At 51.3% G+C, this 14636-nt stretch overlaps 3 non-coding genes across 3 annotated transcripts; 1 reads left to right on the top strand and 2 right to left on the bottom strand.

The window, feature by feature from the left end:
• The first annotated feature begins 6456 nt into the window (after positions 1 to 6456).
• trnae-uuc (transfer RNA glutamic acid (anticodon UUC)) lies at positions 6457 to 6528 on the top strand. Its single transcript has one exon. It is a non-coding gene; the product is annotated as a tRNA-Glu (tRNA).
• Positions 6529 to 7155: 627 nt separating this feature from the next.
• Positions 7156 to 7225, bottom strand: trnag-gcc (transfer RNA glycine (anticodon GCC)). Its single transcript has one exon. It is a non-coding gene; the product is annotated as a tRNA-Gly (tRNA).
• A 6314-nt stretch (positions 7226 to 13539) lies between these two features.
• On the bottom strand, positions 13540 to 13612 carry trnam-cau (transfer RNA methionine (anticodon CAU)). Its single transcript has one exon. It is a non-coding gene; the product is annotated as a tRNA-Met (tRNA).
• Positions 13613 to 14636: the final 1024 nt, after the last annotated feature.

Here is a 14636-nt window from a genome sequence, read left to right on the forward strand (position 1 = left end):
CAGAGACACATCTAAAACCTGCGGGATTCTGGATTTGAGAACCACTGCTCTAAAGTACGCTCGCCCAAGCAATACTCTATCACATGATTTACAGAAATCTGGCATTTCATAGTGACCAAGTGTCATTTGTTCAAGAGAGGGGCCCAACGGGCAAGTTTTACAAAGCAGGAAGAGTCCTATGCATTGGCCGGGAATCGAACCCGGGCCTCCCGCGTGGCAGCGAGAATTCTACCACTGAACCACCAACGCACATGTGAAAGACAATTCAGGCTCAAATCGCGCTACTGTATAAAAGCTCTTCTCGAGAACACCTTTGCTTGAGATAGGTAAGATGCCCACATGTACAGATCTCCTGCCAGTCAGGTGCTAAGCTCTCCCAATTAGATGTCAGAGACTCATCTACCTACCTCGTTGGCAAACAAACTCAAGACAATGTCCAAACAATCAGGTCGGGACCTGTTGCCAATCAATTATCAGCCCTTGGTCATCCACCTCGAACGCAGAGTACTCCTTAACCGCCTTGGAAAAAGTGTCTTGCAGAATGATTAGTGTCTGGGGGAGGCACCATGAAACAAGGTGCAAGTTATGCAGCAAAACATTCAGTTTATCCATGCATCCATTTTTCTTCCACCTATCTGGGGCCAGGTCGCAGGGGCAGCAGCCTAAGCAGAGAAACACAGACCTCTCTCTCCCCAGCCCCAGCCACCTCCTCCAGCTTATCGGGGGGAACACCGAGGCTACCCAAGCTGCGGTCCGCTTGGTCTGCTGGTACCCGTCAGCTGCCTCCAAATCCCACAGTTCTAAACAGCTCGATAGGACTCGTTCTTCAGCTTGGTGGCTCCTTCACCTCCGGTGTCCACCATCTGGTTTGGAGATTACCACTACGGCAGGCACCACCACCTTGCAGAACGCAGCCCCCCGTGCAGCAGCCTCAGCAACGGAGGTGCGCAAACATTCGGACTCAGTGTCCTCAGCCTCCCTCGGAATGCTGTCCAAGCTCTCCCGGAGGTGGGAGCTGAGGATCGCACCGACTGGGGCACCTGACAGCCTTCCAGCACACCTCACTGTACGTTCAGGTGCGCCAGGTCATCCTGAGCCAGCGCCTCCAAGAAGCCTGGGCACTTTGAACTCTCATTTGGCGTATGAGCCCAAACAACAGTCAAGACCCATTCCCCTGGTTCCGCTGGCAATTGCGCAATCGAATAAAACTGATACTGTGGCTGAATATACCCCTGTGTCACCCTTCAAGATAGCTGTAGCACAGCTCCCTGTGGTCTAGTGGTCAGGATTCGGCGCTCTCACCGCCGCAGCCGGGTTCGATTCCCGGTCAGGATGTGAGGCAACTTGCAATTAGTGGGCACCCTTTTGCCATATAAGAGGATTATTCCCCACAGGTCCTTGAACAGCCTACAGTAGTGCTGAGAAACGCATGATGTAGGCCATCACCCGGTGCTTGCGGTTTCCCGCAGGCCTTTCAATCTACCTGAAGCACGTTCCAGAAGAGGCAACATTGCACTTCCGTGGTCACCCTATGCGATCTAAGAGGATTATTCACCACAGTCATTGAACAGCCTACGTAGTGCTTGAGAAACTGTATGATGTAGGCCATCACCCGGTGCTGCGGCTTCCCGCAGGCCTTTCATCCTACCGGAAGCCGTTCCAGAAGAGGCAACTTGCAATTCCGTGGTCACCCTTTGCCATCTAAGAGGATTATTCCCCACAGGTCCTTGAACAGCCTACAGTAGTTGCTTGAGAAACTGTATGATGTAGGCCATCACCCAGTGCAGCGGCTTCCCGCCAGGCCTTTCATCTACCTGAAGCACGTTCCACAAGAGGCCAAATTGCAATCCGTGGTCACCCTATTGCCATCTAAGAGGATTATTCCCCACAGCTCCTTGAACAGCCTACAGTAGTACTTGAGAAACTGTATGATGTAGGCCCTCAACCAGTGCTGCGGTTTCCCACCAGGCCTTTATCTACCTGAAGCGCGTTCCAGAAGAGGCAACTTGCAATTCCGTGGCCACCGCAATTGCCATCTAAGCGGATTATTCCCCACAGGTCCTTGAACAGCCTACAGTAGTGCTTGAGAAACTGTATGATGTAGGCCATCACCCAGTGCAGCGGTTTCCCGCCAGGCCTTTCATCTACCTGAAGCATGTTCCACAAGAGGCAATTTGCAATTCCGTGGTCACCCTATTGCCATCTAAGAGGATTACTCCCCACAGGTCCTTGAATAGCCTACAGTAGTGCTTGAGAAACTGTATGATGTAGGCCATCACCCGGTGCTGCGGTTTCCCACAAGGCCTTTCATCTACCGAAGCACGTTCCAGAAGAGGCAACTTGCAATTCCGTGCACCCTATTGCCATCTAAGAGGATTTTCCCAACAGGTCCTTGACCAGCCTACAGTTAGTTCTTGAGAAACTGTATGGTGTAGGCCATTCACCCGGTGCTGCGGTTCCCGCCCGGCCCTTTCATCTACCTGAAGCACGTTCAGAGAGGTCAACTTGCAATTTTCGTGGCACCCTATTGCCATCTAAGAGGGATTACTCCCACAGACTCCTTGAACAGCCTACAGTAGTGCTGAGAAACTGTATGATGTAGGCCATCACCCGGCTGCTGCGGTTTCCCGCCAGGACCTTTTCATATACCTACAGCCACGTTCAGCAGAGGCAACTTGCAATTCCGTGCACCCTATTGCCATCTAAAAGGATTATTCCCCACAGGTCATTGAACAGCTACAGTAGTTCTTGAGAAAAGTATGGTGTAGGCCATCACCCGGTGCTGCGGCTTCCCGCCAGGCCTTTCATCTACCTGAAGCACGTTCCAGAAGAGGCAACTTGCCAATTCCGTGGTCACCCTATTGCCATCTAAGAGGATTATTCCCCAAGGTCCTTGAACAGCCTACAGTAGTGCTTGAGAAACTGTATGATGTAGGCCATCACCCGGTGCTAGTGGTTTCCCGCCAGGCCTTTCATCTACCTGAAGCACGTTCCAGAAGAGGCAACTGGCAATTCCATGGTCACCCTTTTGCCATCTAAGAGGATTATTCGCCACAGGTCCTTGAACAGCCTACAGTAGTGCTTGAGAACTGTATGATGTAGGCCATCACCCAGTGCAGCGGCTTCCCGCCAGGCCTTTCATCTACCTGAAGCACGTTCACAAGAGGCAAATTGCAATTCCGTGGTCACCCTATTGCCATCTAAGAGGATTACTCCCCACAGCTCCTTGAACAGCCTACAGTAGTGCTTGAGAAACTGTACGATGTAGGCCATCACCCAGTGCTGCGGTTTCCCACCAGGCCTTTCATCTACCTGAAGCACGTTCCAGAGAGGCAACCTTGCAATTCCGTGGCACCGTATTGCCATCTAAAGCGATTATCCCACAGGTGCTTGAACCAGCCTACAGTAGTTCTTGAGAAACGGTATGATGTAGGCCATCACCCGGTGCTTGCGTTTTCCGCCGGCCTTCATCTACCTGAAGCACGTTCAGAAGAGGCAACTTGCAATTCCGTGGTCACCCTATTGCCATCAAAGAGGATTATCTCCCACAAGGTCATTGAACAGCCTACAGTAGTGCTTGAGAAACGTATGATGTAGGCCATCACCCGGTGCTGCGGCTTCCCCGCCAGGCCTTCATCTACCTGAAGCACGTTCCGAAGAGGCACTTGCATTCCGTGGTCACCCTATTGCCATCTAAGAGGATTATTCCCACAGGTCCTTGAAACAGCCTACAGTAGTGCTTGAGAACGTATGATGTAGGCCATCCCCAGGCATGCAGCGGCTCCCGCCAGGCCTTTCATCTACCTGAAGCACGTTCCACACGAGGTAAATCTGCAATTCCGTGGTCACCCTATTGCCATCTAAGAGGATTACTCCCCACAGCTCCTGAACAGCCTACAGTAGTACTTGAGAAACTGTATGATGTAGGCCATCACCCAGTGCTGCGGTTTCCCCACCAGGCCTTTCATCTAACTGAAGCGCGTTCCAGAAGAGGCAACTTGCAATTCCGTGGCACCGCTATTGCCATCTAAGCGGATTATTCCCCACAGGTCCTTGAACAGCCTACAGTAGTGCTTGAGAAACTGTATGATGTAGGCCATCACCAGTGCAGCGTTTCCCGCCAGGCCTTCATCTACCTGAAGCATGTTCCAAAGAGGCAATTGCAATTCCGTGGTCACCCTATTGCCATCTAAGAGGATTACTCCCCACAGCTCCTTGAAAGCCTACAGTAGTGCTTGAGAAACTGGTATGTGTAGGCATCACCCGGTGCTGCGGTTTCCCACCAGGCCTTTCATCTACCTGAAGCACGTTCCAGAAGAGGCAACTTGCAATTCCGTGGCACCCTATTGCCATCTAAGAGGATATTCCCAACAGGTCCTTGGAAGCCTACAGTAGTTCTTGAGAAACTGTAGTGTAGGCCATCACCACGTTGCTGCTTTCCGCAGGCCTTTCATCTACCTGAAGCACGTTCCAGAAGAGTCAACTTGCAATTCGTGGTCACCTATTGCCATCTAAGAGGATTATACCCCAGGCTCCTGAACAGCCTACAGTAGTGCTTGAGAAACTGTATGATGTAGGCCATCACCCAGGCTGCGGTTTCCCCAGGCCTTTCATCTACCTGAAGCACGTTCCACAAGAGGCAATTTGCAATTCCGTGGTCACCCTATTGCCATCTAAGGATTACTTCCCCACAGCTCTTGAACAGCCTACAGTAGTGCTTGAGAAACTGTATGATGAGGCCATCACCGGTGCTGCGGTTTCCCCCAGGCCTTTCATCTACTAAGCACGTTCCAAGAGGCAACTTGCAATTCCGTGCCCCCTATTCCATCTAAGAGGATTATTCCCACAGGTCCTTGAACAGCCTACAGTAGTTCTTGAGAAACTGTATGATGGAGGCCATCACCCGTGCTGCGGTTTCCCGCCAGGCCTTTCATCTACTGAAGCACGTTCCAGAAGAGGCAACTTGCAATTCCGTGGTCACCCTATTGCCATCTAAGATTATTCCCACAGGTCCTTGAACCGCCTACAGTAGTGCTTGAGAAACTGTATGATGTAGGCCATCACCCGGTGCTGCGGTTTCCCACCAGGCCTTTCATCTACCTGAAGCACGTTCCAGAAGAGGCAACTTGCAATTCCGTGGCACCCTATTGCCATCTAAGGATTATTCCCACAGGTCCTTGAACAGCCTACAGTAGTGCTTGAGAAACTGTATGATGTAGGCCATCACCACCGGTGCTGCGGTTTCCCGCCAGGCCTTTCATCTACCTGAAGCCGTTCCAGAAGAGGCAACTTGCAATTCCGTTCACCCTATTGCCATCTAAAGAGGATTATTCCCCACAGGTCCTTGAACAGCCTACAGTAGTGCTGAGAAACTGTATGATGTAGGCCTCACCCGTGCTGCGGTTCCCACCAGGCCTTTCTCTACCTGAAGCACGTTCCAGAAGAGGCAACTTGCAATTCCGTGGCACCCTATTGCCATCTAAGAGGATTATTCCCACAGGTCCTGAACAGCCTACAGTAGTTCTTGAGAAACTGTATGAGTGTAGGCCATCACCCGGTGCTGCGGTTTCCCGCCAGGCCTTTCATCTACCTGCAGCACGTTCCAGAAGAGGCAACTTGCAATCCGTGGCACCCTATTGCCATCTAAAAGGATTATTCCCACAGGTCCTTGAACAGCCTACAGTAGTGCTTGAGAAACTGTATGATGTAGGCCATCACCCAGTGCAGCGGCTTCCCCCAGGCCTTTCATCTACCTGAAGCACGTTCCACAAGAGGCAATTTGCAATTCCGTGGTCACCCTATTGCCATCTAAGAGGATTACTCCCCACAGCTCCTTGAACAGCCTACAGTAGTGCTTGAGAAACTGTATGATGTAGGCCATCACCCGGTGCTGCGGTTTCCCGCCAGGCCTTTTATCTCTTCTCCCAGTGAGTAGCCCTTCCTGTCACGCGGGAGCCCGGGGTTCCATTTCCCAATGGGGAGCAAATTCTTTTTTTTTAACTTTCTTTTTTTGCTTAGTTTGTTTTTGTCTCTGTTTTGTTTCTTGCTGTTGTTGTTCAAGATGAAGTCTTCTGTACAGGGTCTCAAATATCATCATATGTGGTAGCCCTGTCCAGGGTGTAACCTGCCTCTTGCCCTATGAGAGCTGGGATAGGCTCTCCTCTGCCCCTCCCCTCTTTTTCCTCCAACTCCCCCTCATCCTCAAAGTGGTAAAACGGAAGAAATGGATGGACAAGCTACATCACATACCATAAAGCAAAACACATGCCTCGTGTGAGCTCGAACTCACGACCTTCAGATTATGAGACTGACGCGCTGCCTACTGCGCCAACGAGGCCGACCTGCCCTCTAAACACGGATGGTCTTCGATGCTACACAGAAAACAAGTGACCTCGCTTCTTGTGGTTTCTTAAAATGGGTAAGATGTCTGCTTTGACCAGTTGGCTGTGTCCCAGCTCCCTGGTGGTCTAGTGGTCAGGATTTGGCGCTTTCACCGCCACGGCCCGGGTTCGATTCCCGGTCAGGGAATAAGGGTTTTAACCCTCGTTCGATGCACATGGCAAGGGTTGCGCCAGGATCACTATTAGTCATGCGATTCATCACATGAGCCTGGGTCATTGCCATCACAGGGGCGCAGGGTCCGATCCTTTGTGCAGACCTTGCCGTGTGACCTCGAGAGCTCACACGCGTGGCACGGGAAGACTGCACTGTAGGAGGCTGATAGCCCGCATTGTAAGCTGCCGCAGCTTACAAGACACACCCCGTTGCCTTCTTTCAAGGCCACCACAACCTAGATTATTGAGAACCTACGCAGACACGTTAAGCCTCCTCTAAAGCAGTGGTTCTCAAATCCAGGCCTCATGGCCCACTGTTCCGCAGGTTTTAGATATGTCCCTGATCCAACACACCTCCTCAGTATGCAGTCAAGTTCTCCAGAGTCCTGCTAATGACTTCTATATTTGACTCAGGTGTGTTGAAGCGAGACACATCTAAAACCTGCGGGATTCTGGATTTGAGAACCACTGCTCTAAAGTACGCTCGCCCAAGCAATACTCTATCACTGATTTACAGAAATCTGGCATTTCATAGTGACCAAGTGTCATTTGTTCAAGAGAGGGGCCCAACGGGCAAGTTTTACAAAGCAGAAGAGTCCTATGCATTGGCCGGAATCGAACCCGGGCCTCCCGCGTGGCAGGCGAGAATTCTACCACTGAACCACCAATGCACATGTGAAAGACAATTTCAGGCTCAAATCGCGCTACTGTATAAAAGCTCTCTCGAGAACACCTTTGCTTGAGATAGTAAGATGCCCACATGTACAGATCTCCTGCCAGTCAGGTGCTAAGCTCTCCAAATTAGATGTCAGAACTCATCTACCTACCTCGTTGGCAAACAAACTCAAGACAATGTCCAAACAATGGTCGGGACCTGTTGCCAATCAATTATCAGCCCTTGTCATCCACCTCGAACGCAGAGTACTCCTTAACCGCCTGGAAAAATGTCTTGCAAGAAATGATTAGTGTCTGGGGGAGGCACCATGAAACAAGGTGCAAGTTATGCAGCAAAACATTCAGTTATCCATGCATCCATTTTCTTCCACCTATCTGGGGCCAGGTCGCAGGGGCAGCAGCCTAAGCAGAGAAACACAGACCTCTCTCTCCCCAGCCCCAGCCACCCCTCCAGCTTATCCGGGGGGAACACCGAGGCTACCCAAGCTGCGGTCCGCTTGGTCTGCTGGTACCCGTCAGCTGCCTCCAAAGTCACAGTTCTAAACAAGCTCGATAGGACTCGTTCTTCAGCTGGTGGCTCCCTTCACCTCCGGTGTCCACCATCTGGTTTGGAGATTACCACTACGGCAGGCACCAACCACCTTGCAGAACGCAGCCCCGTGCAGCAGCCTCAGCAACGGAGGTGCGCAAACATTCGGACTCAGTGGTCCTCAGCCTCCCTCGGAATGCTGTCCAAGCTCTCCCGGAGGTGGGAGCTGAGGATCGCACCGACTGGGGCACCTGACAGCCTTCCCAGCACACCCTCACTGTACGTTCAGGTCGCCAGGTCATCCTGAGCCAGCGCCTCCAAGAAGCCTGGGCACTTTGAACTCTCATTTGGCGTATGAGCCCAAACAACAGTCAAGACCCATTCCCTGGTTCCGCTGGCAATTGCGCAATCGAATAAAACTGATACTGTGGCTGAATATACCCCTGTCACCCTTCAAGATAGCTGTAGCACATCCCTGGTGGTCTAGGGTCAGGATTCGGCGCTCTCACCGCCGCGGCCCGGGTTCGTTCCCGGTCAGGGAATGTGAGGCAACTTGCAATTCCGTGGGCACCCTTTTGCCATCTAAGAGGATTATTCCCCACAGGTCCTTGAACAGCCTACAGTAGTGCTGAGAAACTGCATGATGTAGGCCATCACCCGGTGCTGCGGTTTCCCGCCAGGCCTTTCATCTACCTGAAGCACGTTCCAGAAGAGGCAACTTGCAATTCCGTGGTCACCCTATTGCCATCTAAGAGGATTATTCCCCACAGGTCATTGAACAGCCTACAGTAGTGCTTGAGAAACTGTATGATGTAGGCCATCACCCGGTGCTGCGGCTTCCCGCCAGGCCTTTCATCTACCTGAAGCACGTTCCAGAAGAGGCAACTTGCAATTCCGTGGTCACCCTATTGCCATCTAAGAGGATTATTCCCCCAGGTCCTTGAACAGCCTACAGTAGTGCTTGAGAAACTGTATGATGTAGGCCATCACCCAGTGCTGCGGTTTCCCAGGCCTTTCATCTACCTGAAGCACGTTCCAGAAGAGCAACTTGCAATTCCGTCACCCTATTGCCATCTAAGAGGATTACTCCCACAGCTCCTTGAACAGCCTACAGTAGTGCTTGAGAAACTAGATGTGTAGGTCCATCACCCAGTGCTGCTTTCCCAGGCCTTTCATCTACCTGAAGCACGTTCCAGAAGAGGCAACTTGCAATTCCGTGGCACCCTATTGCCATCTAAGAGGATTATTCCCCACAGGTCCTTGAACAGCCTACAGTAGTGCTTGAGAAACTGTATGTAGGCCATCACCCAGTGCTGCGGTTTCCCGCCAGGCCTTTCATCTACCTGAAGCACGTTCCAGAAGAGGCAACTTGCAATTCCGTGGCACCCTATTGCCATCTAAGAGGATTATTCCCACAGGTCCTTGAAAGCCTACAGTAGTGCTTGAGAAACTGTATGATGTAGGCCATCACCCGGTGCTGCGGTTTCCCCCAGGCCTTTCATCTACCTGAGCACGTTCCAGAAGAGGCAACTTGCAATTCCGTGGCACCCTATTGCCATCTAAGAGGATTATTCCCCACAGGTCCTTGAACAGCCTACAGTAGTGCTTGAGAAACTGTATGATGTAGGCCTCACCCGGTGCTGCGGTTTCCCGCCAGGCCTTTCATCTACCTGAAGCACGTTCCAGAAGAGGCAACTTGCAATTCCGTGGCACCCTATTGCCATCTAAGAGGATTATCCCCACAGTCCTTGAACAGCCTACAGTAGTGCTTGAGAAACTGTATGATGTAGGCCATCACCCGTGCTGCGGTTTCCCGCCAGGCCTTTCATCTACCTGAGCACGTTCCAGAAGAGCAACTTGCAATTCCGTGGCACCCTATTGCCATCTAAGAGGATTATTCCCCACAGGTCCTTGAACAGCCTACAGTAGTGCTTGAGAAACTGTAATGTAGGCCATCACCCGGTGCTGCGGTTTCCCGCCAGGCCTTTCATCTACCTGAAGCACGTTCCAGAAGAGGCAACTTGCAATTCCGTGGCACCCTATTGCCATCTAAGAGGATTATTCCCCACAGGTCCTTGAACAGCCTACAGTAGTGCTTGAGAAACTGTATGATGTAGGCCATCACCCGTGCTGCGGTTTCCCGCCAGGCCTTTCATCTACCTGAAGCACGTTCCAGAAGAGGCAACTTGCAATTCCGTGGCACCCTATTGCCATCTAAGAGGATTATTCCCCACAGGTCATTGAACAGCCTACAGTAGTGCTTGAGAAACTGTATGATGTAGGCCATCACCCGGTGCTGCGGTTCCCGCCAGGCCTTTCATCTACCTGAAGCACGTTCCAGAAGAGGCAACTTGCAATTCCGTGGTCACCCTATTGCCATCTAAGAGGATTATTCCCCACAGGTCCTTGAACAGCCTACAGTAGTGCTTGAGAAACTGTATGATGTAGGCCATCACCCGGTGCTGCGGTTTCCCGCCAGGCCTTTCATATACCTGCAGCACGTTCCAGAAGAGGCAATTTGCAATTCCGTGGTCACCCTATTGCCATCTAAGAGGATTATTCCCCACAGGTCCTTGAACAGCCTACAGTAGTGCTTGAGAAACTGTATGATGTAGGCCATCACCCAGTGCTGCGGTTCCCGCCAGGCCTTTCATCTACCTGAAGCACGTTCCAGAGGCAATTGCAATTCCGTGGTCACCCTATTGCCATCTAAGAGGATTACTTCCCACAGCTCCTTGAACAGCCTACAGTAGTGCTTGAGAAACTGTATGATGTAGGCCATCACCCGTGCTGCGGTTTCCCGCAGGCCTTTCATCTACCTGAAGCACGTTCCAGAAGAGGCAACTTGCAATTCCGTGGCACCCTATTGCCATCTAAGAGGATTATTCCCCACAGGTCTTGAACAGCCTACAGTAGTTCTTGAGAAACTGTATGATGTAGGCCATCACCCGGTGCTGCGGTTTCCCGCCAGGCCTTTCATCTACCTGAAGCACGTTCCAGAAGAGGCAACTTGCAATTCCGTGGTCACCCTATTGCCATCTAAGAGGATTATTCCCCACAGGTCATTGAACAGCCTACAGTAGTGCTTGAGAAACTGTATGATTAGGCCATCACCCGGTGCTGCGGCTTCCCGCCAGGCCTTTCATCTACCTGAAGCACGTTCCAGAAGAGGCAACTTGCAATTCCGTGGTCACCCTATTGCCATCTAAGAGGATTATTCCCCACAGGTCCTTGAACAGCCTACAGTAGTGCTTGAGAAACTGTATGATGTAGGCCATCACCCGTGCTGCGGCTTCCCGCCAGGCCTTTCATCTACCTGAAGCACGTTCCAGAAGAGGCAACTTGCAATTCCGTGGTCACCCTATTGCCATCTAAGAGATTATTCCCACAGGTCCTTGAACAGCCTACAGTAGTTCTTGAGAAACTGTATGATGTAGGCCATCACCCGTGCTGCGGTTTCCCCAGGCCTTTCATCTACCTGAAGCACGTTCCAGAAGAGGCAACTTGCAATTCCGTGGCACCCTATTGCCATCTAAGATTATCCCCACAGGTCCTTGAACAGCCTACAGTAGTGCTTGAGAAACTGTATGATGTAGGCCATCACCCAGTGCTGCGGTTTCCCGCCAGGCCTTTCATCTACCTGAAGCACGTTCCAGAAGAGGCAATTGCAATTCCGTGGTCACCCTATTGCCATCTAAGATTATCCCACAGAGTCCTTGAACAGCCTACAGTAGTGCTTGAGAAACTGTATGATGTAGGCCATCACCGGTGCTGCGGTTTCCCGCCAGGCCTTTCATCTACCTGAAGCACGTTCCAGAAGAGGCAACTTGCAATTCCGTGGCACCCTATTGCCATCTAAGAGGATTATTACCACAGGTCCTTGAACAGCCTACAGTAGTTCTTGAGAAACTGTATGATGTAGGCCATCACCCGGTGCTGCGGTTTCCCGCCAGGCCTTTCATCTACCTGCAGCACGTTCCAGAAGAGGCAACTTGCAATTCCGTGCACCCTATTGCCATCTAAGAGGATTACTCCCCACAGCTCCTTGAACAGCCTACAGTAGTGCTTGAGAAACTGTATGATGTAGGCCATCACCCAGTGCTGCGGTTTCCCACCAGGCCTTTCATCTACCTGAAGCACGTTCCACAAGAGGCAATTTGCAATTCCGTGGTCACCCTATTGCCATCTAAGAGGATTACTCCCCACAGGTCCTTGAACAGCCTACAGTAGTGCTTGAGAAACTGTATGATGTAGGCCATCACCCGGTGCTGCGGTTTCCCACCAGGCCTTTCATCTACCTGAAGCACGTTCCAGAAGAGGCAACTTGCAATTCCGTGGCACCCTATTGCCATCTAAGAGGATTATTCCCAACAGGTCCTTGAACAGCCTACAGTAGTGCTTGAAACTGTATGGTGTAGGCCATCACCCGTGCTGCGGTTCCCCCAGGCCTTTCATCTACCTGAAGCACGTTCCAGAAGAGGCAACTTGCAATTCCGTGGCACCCTATTGCCATCTAAGGATTATTCCCACAGGTCCTTGAACAGCCTACAGTAGTGCTTGAGAAACTGTATGGTGTAGGCCATCACCCGGTGCTGCGGTTTCCCGCCAGGCCTTTCATCTACCTGAAGCACGTTCCAGAAGAGGCAACTTGCAATTCCGTGGCACCCTATTGCCATCTAAGGGATTATTCCCACAGGTCCTTGAACAGCCTACAGTAGTTCTTGAGAAACTGTATGATGTAGGCCATCCCGGTGCTGCGGTTCCCGCCAGGCCTTTCATCTACCTGAAGCACGTTCCAGAAGAGGCAACTTGCAATTCCGTGGTCACCCTATTGCCATCTAAGAGGATTATTCCCCAGGTCCTTGAACAGCCTACAGTAGTGCTTGAGAAACTGTATATGTAGGCCATCACCCGTGCTGCGGTTTCCCACCAGGCCTTTCATCTACCTGAAGCACGTTCCAGAAGAGGCAACTTGCAATTCGTGGCACCCTATTGCCATCTAAGGGATTATTCCCACAGGTCCTTGAACAGCCTACAGTAGTTCTGAGAAACTGTATGTGTAGGCCATCACCCGGTGCTGCGGTTTCCCGCCAGGCCTTTCATCTACCTACAGCACGTTCCAGAAGAGTCAACTTGCAATTCGTGGCACCCTATTGCCATCTAAGGATTATTCCCACAGGTCCTTGACAGCCTACAGTAGTGCTTGAGAAACTGTATGATGTAGGCCATCACCAGTGCAGCGCTTCCCGCCAGGCCTTTCATCTACCTGAAGCCATTCCACAAGAGGCAATTTGCAATTCCGTGGTCACCCTATTGCCATCTAAGAGGATTACTCCCCACAGCTCCTTGAACAGCCTACAGTAGTGCTTGAGAAAACTGTATGATGTAGGCCATCACCCGGTGCTGCGGTTTCCCGCCAGGCCTTTTATCTCTTCTCCCAGTGAGTAGCCCTTCCTGTCACGCGGGAGCCCGGGGTTCCATTTCCCAATGGGGAGCAAATTCCTTTTTTTTTTTAACTTTCTTTTTTGCTTAGTTTTTTTTTTGTCTCTGTTTTGTTTCTTGCTGTTGTTGTTCAAGATGAAGTCTTCTTGATACAGGGTCTCAAATATCTATCATATGTGGTAGCCCTGTCAGGGTTAACCTGCCTCTTGCCCTATAGCGCTGGGATAGGCTCTCCTCTGCCCCTCCCCCTCTTTTTCCTCCAACTCCCCCTCATCCTCAAAGTGGTAAAACGGAAGAAATGGATGGACAAGCTACATCACATACCATAAAGCAAAAACATGCCTCGTGTGAGGCTCGAACTCACGACCTTCAGATTATGAGACTGACGCGCTGCCTACTGCGCCAACGAGGCCGACCTGCCCGAAACACGGATGGTTCTTCGATGCTACACAGAAAACAGCTGACCTCAGCTTCTTGTGGTTTCTTAAAATGGGTAAGATGTCTGCCTTTGACCAGTGTGGCTGTTGTCCCAGCTCCCTGTGGTCTAGTGGTCAGATTTGGCGCTTTCACCGCCACGGCCCGGGTTCGATTCCCGGTCAGGATAAGGTTTTAACCCTCGTTCGATGCACATGGCAAGGGTTGCGCCAGGATCACTATTAGTCATGCGATTCATCACATGAGCCTGGTGCATTGCCATCACAGGGGCGCAGGGTCCGATCCTTTGTGCAGACCTTGCCGTGTGACCTCGATCTCACACGCGTGGCACGGGAAGACTGCACTGTAGGAGGCTGATAGCCCGCATTGTAAGCTGCCGCAGCTTACAGACACACCCCGTTGCCTTCTTTTCAAGGCCACCACAACCTAGATTATTGAGAACCTACGCAGACACGTTAAGCCTCCTCTAAAGCAGTGGTTCTCAAATCCAGGCCTCATGGCCCACTGTTCCGCAGGTTTTAGATATGTCCCTGATCCAACACAACCTCCTCAGTATGCAGTCAGTTCTCCAGAGTCCTGCTAATGACTTCTATTTTGACTCAGGTGTGTTGAAGCAGAGACACATCTAAAACCTGCGGGATTCTGGATTGAGAACCACTGCTCTAAAGTACGCTCCCCAAGCAATACTCTAATCACAATGATTTACAGAAATCTGGCATTTCATAGTGACCAGTCATTTGTTCAAGAGAGGGGCCCAACGGGCAGTTTACAAAGCAAATCAAAGTTCTGCATTGGCCGGGAATCGAACCCGGCCTCCCGCGTGGCAGGCGAGATTCTACCACTGAACCCCACCACATGTGAAAGACAATTTCAGGCTCAATCGCGCTCTGTATAAAAGCTCTTCTCGAGAACACCTTTGCTTGAGATAGTAATGCCCACGTACAGATCTCCTGCCGTCAGGTGCTAAGCTCTCCAAATTAGATGTCAGAGACTCTCTATCT

The sequence above is a fragment of the Archocentrus centrarchus genome, unplaced genomic scaffold (genome assembly GCF_007364275.1).
Source record: "Archocentrus centrarchus isolate MPI-CPG fArcCen1 unplaced genomic scaffold, fArcCen1 scaffold_171_ctg1, whole genome shotgun sequence".
Taxonomy (NCBI): domain Eukaryota; kingdom Metazoa; phylum Chordata; class Actinopteri; order Cichliformes; family Cichlidae; genus Archocentrus; species Archocentrus centrarchus.